The sequence below is a fragment of the Taudactylus pleione genome, unplaced genomic scaffold (genome assembly GCF_031769625.1).
Source record: "Taudactylus pleione unplaced genomic scaffold, aTauple2 ptg001597l, whole genome shotgun sequence".
NCBI classification, from domain to species: Eukaryota; Metazoa; Chordata; class Amphibia; order Anura; family Myobatrachidae; genus Taudactylus; species Taudactylus pleione.
Window position 1 is genome coordinate 850,399 of NW_028285994.1, and position 12,394 is coordinate 862,792.

The 12,394-nt window shown below is 50.1% G+C and overlaps 1 protein-coding gene across 1 annotated transcript in view; it reads left to right on the forward strand.

Moving 5' to 3' along the window:
- Positions 1-12,394, forward strand: part of LOC148442168 (alanine aminotransferase 2-like) — a 252,995-nt gene that overhangs the window by 224,974 nt on the left and 15,627 nt on the right. The gene's annotated exons all lie outside the window — the stretch shown is intronic.

Sequence of the window (12,394 nt, forward strand, 5' to 3'; positions counted from 1 at the left end):
TTCCTCATCACATGGTCACACACATACACACTAGGGGTCACATCACTCCCTGCCCCAGTGCTTACACTCTATATTCCCCATCACATGGTCACATACATACACACTAGGGGTCACATCACTCCCTGCCACAGTGCTTACACTCTATATTCCCCATCACATGGTCACATACATACACACTAGGGGTCACATCACTCCCTGCCCCAGTGCTTACACTCTGTATTCCCCATCACATGGTCACACACATACACACTAGGGGTCACATCACTCCCTGCCCCAGTGCTTACACTCTATATTCCCTATCACAAGGTCACACCCATACACACTAGGGATCACATCACTCCCTTTCCTAGTGCTTACACTCTATATTCCCCATCACATGGTCACACACATACACACTAGGGATCACATCACTCCCTGCCCCAGTGCTTACACTCTATATTCCCCATCACATGGTCACACACATACACACTAGTGGTCACATCACTCCTTGCCTCAGTGCTACTTACACTCTATATTCCCCATCACATGGTCACACACATACACACTAGGGGTCACATCACTCCCTGCCCCAGTGCTTACACTCTATATTCCCCATCACATGCTCACACACATACACACACTAGGGGTCACATCACTCCCTGCCCCAGTGCTGCTTACACTCTATATTCCCCATCACATGGTCACACACATACACACTAGGGGTCACATCACTCCCTGCCCCAGTGCAGCTTACACTCTATATTCCCCATCACATGGTCACAAACATACACACTAGGGATCACATCACTCCCTGCCCCGGTGCTTACACTCTATATTCCCCATCACATGGTCACACACATACACACTAGGGATCACATCACTCCCTGCCCCAGTGCTTACACTCTATATTCCCCATCACATGGTCACACACATACACACTAGGGGTCACATCACTCCCTGCCCCAGTGCTTACACTCTATATTCCCCATCACATGGTCACACACATACACACTAGGGATCACATCACTCCCTGCCCCAGTGCTTACACTCTATATTCCCCATCACATGGTCACACACATACACACTAGGGGTCACATCACTCCCTGCCCCAGTGCTTACACTCTATATACCCCATCACATCATCACACACATACACACTAGGTGTCACATCACTCCCTGCCCCAGTGCTTACACTCTATATTCCCCATCACATGGTCACACACATACACACTAGAGTCACATCACTCCCTGCCCCAGTGCTTACACTCTATATTCCCCATCACATGGTCACACACATACACACTAGGGATCACATCACTCCCTGCCCCAGAGCTTACACTCTGTATTCCCCATCATATGGTCACACATATACACACTAGGGGTCACATCACTCCCTGCCCCAGTGCTTACACTCTATATTCCCTGTCACATGGTCACACATACACACTAGGGGTCACATCACTCCCTGCCCCAGTGCAGCTTACACTCTATATTCCCCATCACATGGTCACACACATACACACTAGGGGTCACATCACTCCCTGCCCCAGTGCAGCTTACACTCTATATTCCCCATCATATGGTCACACACATACACTCTAGGGATCACATCACTCCCTGCCCCAGTGCTTACACTCTATATTCCCCATCACATGGTCAAACACATACACACTAGGGGTCACATCACTCCCTACCCCAGTGCAGCTTACACTCTATATTCCCCATCACATGGTCACACACATACACACTAGGGGTCACATCACTCCCTGCCTCAGTGCTTACACTCTATATTCCCCATCATATGGTCACACACAGACACACTAGGGGTCACATCACTCCCTGCCCCAGTGCTTACACTCTATATTCCCCATCACATGGTCACACACATACACTCTAGGGATCACATCACTCCCTGCCCCAGTGCTTACACTCTATATTCCCCATCACATGGTCACACACATACACACTAGGGGTCACATCACTCCCTGCCCCAGTGCTTACACTCTATATTCCCCATCACATCGTCACACACATACACACTAGGTGTCACATCACTCCCTGCCCCAGTGCTTACACTCTATATTCCCCTTCACATGGTCACACACATACACACTAGGGATCACATCACTCCCTGCCCCAGTGCTTACACTCTATATTCCCCATCACATGGTCGCACACATACACACTAGGAGTCACATCACTCCCTGCCCCAGTGCAGTTTACACTCTATATTCCCCATCACATGGTCACACATACACACTAGGGGTCACATCACTCCCTGCCCCAGTGTAGCTTACACTCTATATTCCCCATCACATGGTCACACACATACACACTAGGGGTCACATCACTCCCTGCCCCAGTGCAGTTTACACTCTATATTCCCCATCACATGGTCACACATACACACTAGGGGTCACATCACTCCCTGCCCCAGTGTAGCTTACACTCTATATTCCCCATCACATGGTCACACACATACACACTAGGGGTCACATCACTCCCTGCCCCAGTGCTTACACTCTATATTCCCCATCACATGGTCACACACATACACACTAGGGGTCACATCACTCCCTGCCCCAGTGCTTACACTCTATATTCCCCATCACATGGTCACACACATACACACTAGGGGTCACATCACTCCCTGCCCCAGTGCAGCTTACACTCTATATTCCCCATCACATGGTCACACACATACACACTAGGGATCACATCACTCCCTGCCCCAGTGCTTACACTCTATATTCCCCATCACATGGTCACACACATACACACTAGGGGTCACATCACTCCCTGCCCCAGTGCTTACACTCTATATTCCCCATCACATGGTCACACACATACACACTAGGGATCACATCACTCCCTGCCCCAGTGCTTACACTCTATATTCCCCATCACATGGTCACACACATACACACTAGGGGTCACATCACTCCCTGCCCCAGTGCTTACACTCTATATACCCCATCACATCATCACACACATACACACTAGGTGTCACATCACTCCCTGCCCCAGTGCTTACACTCTATATTCCCCATCACATGGTCACACACATACACACTAGGAGTCACATCACTCCCTGCCCCAGTGCTTACACTCTATATTCCCCATCACATGGTCACACACATACACACTAGGGATCACATCACTCCCTGCCCCAGTGCTTACACTCTATATTCCCCATCACATGGTCACACACATACACACTAGGGGTCACATCACTCCCTGCCCCAGTGCTTACACTCTGTATTCCCCATCACATGGTCACACACATACACACTAGGGGACACATCACCCTGCCCCAGTGCTTACACTCTATATTCCCTGTCACATGGTCACACATACACACTAGGGGTCACATCACTCCCTGCCCCAGTGCAGCTTACACTCTATATTCCCCATCACATGGTCACACACATACACACTAGGGGTCACATCACTCCCTGCCCCAGTGCAGCTTACACTCTATATTCCCCATCATATGGTCACACACATACACTCTAGGGATCACATCACTCCCTGCCCCAGTGCTTACACTCTATATTCCCCATCACATGGTCACACACATACACACTAGGGGTCACATCACTCCCTACCCCAGTGCAGCTTACACTCTATATTCCCCATCACATGGTCACACACATACACACTAGGGGTCACATCACTCCCTGCCTCAGTGCTTACACTCTATATTCCCCATCATATGGTCACACACAGACACACTAGGGGTCACATCACTCCCTGCCCCAGTGCTTACACTCTATATTCCCCATCACATGGTCACACACATACACTCTAGGGATCACATCACTCCCTGCCCCAGTGCTTACACTCTATATTCCCCATCACATGGTCACACACATACACACTAGGGGTCACATCACTCCCTGCCCCAGTGCTTACACTCTATATTCCCCATCACATCGTCACACACATACACACTAGGTGTCACATCACTCCCTGCCCCAGTGCTTACACTCTATTTTCCCCTTCACATGGTCACACACATACACACTAGGGATCACATCACTCCCTGCCCCAGTGCTTACACTCTATATTCCCCATCACATGGTCGCACACATACACACTAGGAGTCACATCACTCCCTGCCCCAGTGCTTAAACTCTGTATTCCCCATCACATGGTCACACACATACACACTAGGGGTCACATCACTCCCTGCCCCAGTGCAGCTTACACTCTATATTCCCCATCACATGGTCACACATACACACTAGGGGTCACATCACTCCCTGCCCCAGTGTAGCTTACACTCTATATTCCCCATCACATGGTCACACACATACACACTAGGGGTCACATCACTCCCTGCCCCAGTGCTTACACTCTATATTCCCCATCACATGGTCACACACATACACACTAGGGGTCACATCACTCCCTGCCCCAGTGCTTACACTCTATATTCCCCATCACATGGTCACACACATACACACTAGGGGTCACATCACTCCCTGCCCCAGTGCAGCTTACACTCTATATTCCCCATCACATGGTCACACACATACACACTAGGGATCACATCACTCCCTGTCCCGGTGCTTACACTCTATATTCCCCATCACATGGTCACACACATACGCACTAGGGGTCACATCACTCCCTGCCCCAGTGCAGCTTACACTCTTTATTCCCCATCACATGGTCACACACATACACTCTAGGGGTCACATTACTCCCTGCCCCAGTGCTTACACTCTATATTCCCCAACACATGGTAACACACACACACACTAAGGGTCACATCACTCCCTGCCCCAGTGCTTACACTCTATATTCCCCATCACATGGTCACACACACACACACTAGGGGTCACATCACTCCCTGCCCCAGTGCAGCTTACACTCTATATTCCCCATCACATGGTCACACACATACACACTAGGGGTCACATCACTCCCTGCCCCAGTGCAGCTTACACTCTATATTCCCCATCACATGGTCACACACATACACACTAGGGGTCACATCACTCCCTGCCCCAGTGCTTACACTCTATATTCCCCATCACATGGTCACACACATACACACTAGTGGTCACATCACTCCCTGCCCCAGTGCTTACACTCTGTATTCCCCATCACATGGTCACACACATACACACTAGGGGTCACATCACTCCCTGCCCCAGTGCTTACACTCTATATTCCCCATCACATGGTCACACACATACACACTCGGGGTCACATCACTCCCTGCCCCAGTGCTTTCACTCTATATTCCCCATCACATGGTCACACACACACACACTAGTGGTCACATCACTCCCTGCCCCAGTGCTTACACTCTATATTCCCCATCACATGGTCACACACATACACACTACGGGTCACAACACTCCCTGCCCCAGTGCTTACACTCTATATTCCCCATCACATGGTCACACACATACACACTAGGGATCACATCACTCCCTGCCCCAGTGCTTACACTCTATATTCCCCATCACATGGTCACACACATACACACTAGGGGTCACATCACTCCCTGCCCCAGTGCTTACACTCTATATTCCCCATCACATGGTCACACACATACACACTAGGGATCACATCACTCCCTGCCCCAGTGCTTACACTCTATATTCCCCATCACATGGTCACACACATACACACTAGGGGTCACATCACTCCCTGCCCCAGTGCTTACACTCTATATACCCCATCACATCATCACACACATACACACTAGGTGTCACATCACTCCCTGCCCCAGTGCAGCTTACACTCTATATTCCCCATCACATGGTCACACACATACACACTAGGGGTCACATCACCCCCTTCCCCAGTGCAGCTTACACTCTATATTCCCATCACATGGTCACACACATACACACTAGGGATCACATCACTCCCTGCCCCAGTGCTTACACTCTATATTCCCCATCACATGGTCACACACATACACACTAGGGGTCACATCACTCCCTGCCCCAGTGCAGCTTACACTGTATATTCCCCATCACATGGTCACACACATACACACTAGGGGTCACATCACCCCCTTCCCCAGTGCAGCTTACACTCTATATTCCCATCACATGGTCACACACATACACACTAGGGATCACATCACTCCCTGCCCCAGTGCTTACACTCTATATTCCCCATCACATGGTCACACACATACACACTAGGGGTCACATCACTCCCTGCCCCAGTGCAGCTTACACTGTATATTCCCCATCACATGGTCACACACATACACACTAGGGGTCACATCACTCCCTGCCCCAGTGCTTACACTCTATATTCCCCATCACATGGTCACACACATACACACTAGGGATCACATCACTCCCTGCCCCAGTGCAGCTTACACTCTATATTCCCCATCACATGGTCACACACATACACACTAGGGGTCACATCACTCCCTGCCCCAGTGCAACTTACACTCTATATTCCCCATCACATGGTCACACACATACACACTAGGGGTCACATCACTCCCTGCCCTAGTGCTTACACTCTGTATTCCCCATCACATGGTCACACATATACACTCTAGGGGGTCACATCACTCCCTGCCCCAGTGCTTACACTCTATATTCCCCATCACATGGTCACACACATACACACTAGGGGTCACATCACTCCCTGCCCCAGTGCAGCTTACACTCTATATTCCCCATCACATGGTCACACACATACACACTAGGGGTCACATCACTCCCTGCCCCAGTGCTTACACTCTATATTCCCCATCACATAGTCACACACATACACACTAGGGATCACATCACTCCCTGCCCCAGTGCAGCTTACACTGTATATTCCCCATCACATGGTCACACAAATACACACTAGGGGTCACATCACTCCCTGCCCCAGTGCTTACACTCTATATTCCCCATCACATGGTCACACACATACACACTAGGGGTCATATCACTCCCTGCCCCAGTGCAGCTTACACTCTATATTCCCCATCACATGGTCACACACATACACACTAGGGGTCACATCACTCCCTGCTCCAGTGCTTACACTCTATATTCCCCATCACATGGTCACACACATACACACTAGGGGTCACATCACTCCCTGCCCCAGTGCAGCTTACACTGTATATTCCCCATCACATGGTCACACACACACTAGGGGTCACATCACTCCCTGCCCCAGTACAGCTTACACTCTATATTCCCCATCACATGGTCACACACATACACACTAGGGGTCACATCACTCCCTGCCCCAGTACAGCTTACACTCTATATTCCCCATCACATGGTCACACACATACACACTAGGGGTCACATGACTCCCTGCCCCAGTGCTTACACTCTATATTCCCCATCACATGGTCACACACATACACACTAGGGGTCACATCACTCCCTGCCCCAGTGCTTACACTCTATATTCCCCATCACATGGTCACACACATACACACTAGGGGTCACATCACTCCCTGCCCCAGTGCTTACACTCTATATTCCCCATCACATGGTCACATACATGCACACTAGGGGTCACATCACTCCCTGCCACAGTGCTTACACTCTAAATTCCCCATCACATGGTCACATACATACACACTAGGGGTCACATCACTCCCTGCCCCAGTGCTTACACTCTGTATTCCCCATCACATGGTCACACACATACACACTAGGGGTCACATCACTCCCTGCCCCAGTGCTTACACTCTATATTCCCTATCACAAGGTCACACACATACACACTAGGGATCACATCACTCCTTTTCCTAGTGCTTACACTCTATATTCCCCATCACATGGTCACACACATACACACTAGGGATCACATCACTCCCTGCCCCAGTGCTTACACTCTGTTTTCCCTATCACATGGTCACACACATACACACTAGTGGTCACATCACTCCCTGCCTCAGTGCTACTTACACTCTATATTCCCCATCACATGGTCACACACATACACACTAGGGGTCACATCACTCCCTGCCCCAGTGCTTACACTCTATATTCCCCATCACATGCTCACACACATACACACACTAGGGGTCACATCACTCCCTGCCCCAGTGCTGCTTACACTCTATATTCCCCATCACATGGTCACACACATACACACTAGGGGTCACATCACTCCCTGCCCCAGTGCAGCTTACACTCTATATTCCCCATCACATGGTCACAAACATACACACTAGGGATCACATCACTCCCTGCCCCGGTGCTTACACTCTATATTCCCCATCACATGGTCACACACATACACACTAGCGATCACATCACTCCCTGCCCCAGTGCTTACACTCTATATTCCCCATCACATGGTCACACACATACACACTAGGGGTCACATCACTCCCTGCCCCAGTGCTTACACTCTATATTCCCCATCACATGGTCACACACATACACACTAGGGATCACATCACTCCCTGCCCCAGTGCTTACACTCTATATTCCCCATCACATGGTCACACACATACACACTAGGGGTCACATCACTCCCTGCCCCAGTGCTTACACTCTATATACCCCATCACATCATCACACACATACACACTAGGTGTCACATCACTCCCTGCCCCAGTGCTTACACTCTATATTCCCCATCACATGGTCACACACATACACACTAGGAGTCACATCACTCCCTGCCCCAGTGCTTACACTCTATATTCCCCATCACATGGTCACACACATACACACTAGGGATCACATCACTCCCTGCCCCAGAGCTTACACTCTGTATTCCCCATCACATGGTCACACATATACACACTAGGGGTCACATCACTCCCTGCCCCAGTGCTTACACTCTGTATTCCCCATCACATGGTCACACACATACACACTAGGGGACACATCACCCTGCCCCAGTGCTTACACTCTATATTCCCTGTCACATGGTCACACATACACACTAGGGGTCACATCACTCCCTGCCCCAGTGCAGCTTACACTCTATATTCCCCATCACATGGTCACACACATACACACTAGGGGTCACATCACTCCCTGCCCCAGTGCAGCTTACACTCTATATTCCCCATCATATGGTCACACACATACACTCTAGGGATCACATCACTCCCTGCCCCAGTGCTTACACTCTATATTCCCCATCACATGGTCACACACATACACACTAGGGGTCACATCACTCCCTACCCCAGTGCAGCTTACACTCTATATTCCCCATCACATGGTCACACACATACACACTAGGGGTCACATCACTCCCTGCCTCAGTGCTTACACTCTATATTCCCCATCATATGGTCACACACAGACACACTAGGGGTCACATCACTCCCTGCCCCAGTGCTTACACTCTATATTCCCCATCACATGGTCACACACATACACTCTAGGGATCACATCACTCCCTGCCCCAGTGCTTACACTCTATATTCCCCATCACATGGTCACACACATACACACTAGGGGTCACATCACTCCCTGCCCCAGTGCTTACACTCTATATTCCCCATCACATCGTCACACACATACACACTAGGTGTCACATCACTCCCTGCCCCAGTGCTTACACTCTATATTCCCCTTCACATGGTCACACACATACACACTAGGGATCACATCACTCCCTGCCCCAGTGCTTACACTCTATATTCCCCATCACATGGTCGCACACATACACACTAGGAGTCACATCACTCCATGCCCCAGTGCTTAAACTCTGTATTCCCCATCACATGGTCACACACATACACACTAGGGGTCACATCACTCCCTGCCCCAGTGCAGCTTACACTCTATATTCCCCATCACATGGTCACACACATACACACTAGGGGTCACATCACTCCCTGCCCCAGTGTAGCTTACACTCTATATTCCCCATCACATGGTCACACACATACACACTAGGGGTCACATCACTCCCTGCCCCAGTGCTTACACTCTATATTCCCCATCACATGGTCACACACATACACACTAGGGGTCACATCACTCCCTGCCCCAGTGCAGCTTACACTCTATATTTCCCATCACATGGTCACACACATACACACTAGGGATCACATCACTCCCTGTCCCGGTGCTTACACTCTATATTCCCCATCACATGGTCACACACATACGCACTAGGGGTCACATCACTCCCTGCCCCAGTGCAGCTTACACTCTTTATTCCCCATCACATGGTCACACACATACACTCTAGGGGTCACATTACTCCCTGCCCCAGTGCTTACACTCTATATTCCCCAACACATGGTAACACACACACACACTAAGGGTCACATCACTCCCTGCCCCAGTGCAGCTTACACTCTATATTCCCCATCACATGGTCACACACACACTAGGGGTCACATCACTCCCTGCCCCAGTGCAGCTTACACTCTATATTCCCCATCACATGGTCACACACATACACACTAGGGGTCACATCACTCCCTGCCCCAGTGCTTACACTCTATATTCCCCATCACATGGTCACACACACACACAATAGGGGTCACATCACTCCCTGCCCCAGTGCAGCTTACACTCTATATTCCCCATCACATGGTCACACACATACACACTAGGGGTCACATCACTCCCTGCCCCAGTGCAGCTTACACTCTATATTCCCCATCACATGGTCACACACATACACACTAGGGGTCACATCACTCCCTGCCCCAGTGCTTACACTCTATATTCCCCATCACATGGTCACACACATACACACTAGTGGTCACATCACTCCCTGCCCCAGTGCTTACACTCTGTATTCCCCATCACATGGTCACACACATACACACTAGGGGTCACATCACTCCCTGCCCCAGTGCTTACACTCTATATTCCCCATCACATGGTCACACACATACACACTCGGGGTCACATCACTCCTTGCCCCAGTGCTTACACTCTATATTCCCCATCACATGGTCACACACACACACACTAGTGGTCACATCACTCCCTGCCCCAGTGCTTACACTCTATCTTCCCCATCACATGGTCACACACATACACAATAGGGGTCACAACACTCCCTGCCCCAGTGCTTACACTCTATATTCCCCATCACATGGTCACACACATACACACTAGGGATCACATCACTCCCTGCCCCAGTGCTTACACTCTATATTCTCCATCACATGCTCACACACATACACACTAGGGATCACATCACTCCCTGCCCCAGTGCTTACACTCTATATTCCCCATCACATGGTCACACATATACACTCTAGGGGGTCACATCATTCCCTGCCCCAGTGCTTACACTCTGTATTCCCCATCACATGGTCACACACATACACTCTAGGGGGTCACATCACTCCCTGCCCCAGTGCTTACACTCTATATTCCCCATCACATGGTCACACACATACACACTAGGGGTCACATCACTCCCTGCCCCAGTGCAGCTTACACTGTATATTCCCCATCACATGGTCACACACATACACACTAGGGGTCACATCACTCCCTGCCCCAGTGCTTACACTCTATATTCCCCATCACATGGTCACACACACACACTAGGGGTCACATCACTCCCTGCCCCAGTGCAACTTACACTCTATATTCCCCATCACATGGTCACACACATACACACTAGGGGTCACATCATTCCCTGCCCCAGTGCTTACACTCTGTATTCCCCATCACATGGTCACACATATACACTCTAGGGGGTCACATCACTCCCTGCCCCAGTGCTTACACTCTATATTCCCCATCACATGGTCACACACATACACACTAGGGGTCACATCACTCCCTGCCCCAGTGCTTACACTCTATATTCCCCATCACATGGTCACACACACACACTAGGGGTCACATCACTCCCTGCCCTAGTGCAACTTACACTCTATATTCCCCATCACATGGTCACACACATACACACTAGGGGTCACATCATTCCCTGCCCCAGTGCTTACACTCTGTATTCCTCATCACATGGTCACACACATACACACTAGGGGTCACATCACTCCCTGCCCCAGTGCTTACACTCTATATTCCCCATCACATGGTCACACACACACACTAGGGGTCACATCACTCCCTGCCCTAGTGCAACTTACACTCTATATTCCCCATCACATGGTCACACACATACACACTAGGGGTCACATCATTCCCTGCCCCAGTGCTTACACTCTGTATTCCCCATCACATGGTCACACACACATACACACTAGGGGTCACATCACTCCCTGCCCCAGTGCTTACACTCTATATTCCCCATCACATGGTCACACACATACACACTAGGGGTCACATCACTCCCTGCCCAAGTGCTTACACTCTATATCCCCATCACATGGTCACACACATACACACTAGGAGTCACATCACTCCCTGCCCCAGTGCTTACACTCTATATTCCCCATCACATGGTCACACACATACACACTAGTGGTCACATCACTCCCTGCCCCAGTGCTTTCACTCTATAT